This window comes from Schistocerca americana, unplaced genomic scaffold (genome assembly GCF_021461395.2).
Source record: "Schistocerca americana isolate TAMUIC-IGC-003095 unplaced genomic scaffold, iqSchAmer2.1 HiC_scaffold_112, whole genome shotgun sequence".
Taxonomy (NCBI): Eukaryota; Metazoa; Arthropoda; class Insecta; order Orthoptera; family Acrididae; genus Schistocerca; species Schistocerca americana.
Window position 1 is genome coordinate 670,001 of NW_025725176.1, and position 524 is coordinate 670,524.

General features: G+C 43.7%; 1 pseudogene; it reads left to right on the plus strand.

The window, feature by feature from the left end:
* The window catches only part of LOC124560915, a 3,026-nt pseudogene extending 2,922 nt beyond the window's left edge, over positions 1–104 (plus strand).
* The last annotated feature ends 420 nt before the right edge of the window (positions 105–524 follow it).

The window sequence follows — 524 nt, forward strand, 5'->3', positions numbered from 1 at the left end:
GAATGGATTAACGAGATTCCCGCTGTCCCTATCTACAAATCACGTGTCATACTCAAATTTTATCGTTTTACCTAAAATACTTCAGGAAATACGATCGGTTATGTGAAATACGCGATGCTGTCCTTTGCGAGTGCTATCTGTGCGTGTTCCCACGATATTTTGAGTGCGTAAGAGTGCTTCAATACCGAAGAAAATTTGGTGGCAGTTCTACAACAGTGCCGCAATTGTTCCACAGAAGGCTGATCTTCAACCTATATCTGGTGATCGAGTTATAAATATTTTTCTTCGGCCTACAAGTGCTGCAGCAGCCTACACATATTCCTCCAAATACACGTGATTATAATGCTTCACCGTAAATCAATATACGCCATTGGAGTTGTGATAAGTTCCTGAGATGCTGTGGAAGACACCATCACAGTAAGTGCAGCGCATTTGCAATACGGGATCCTTTGAAACTGATGGAATGTTGTGTGTTTGCGCCGCCTTACCGGTGAACCAGAGAGCAGGGGTGGAATACAGGCCCA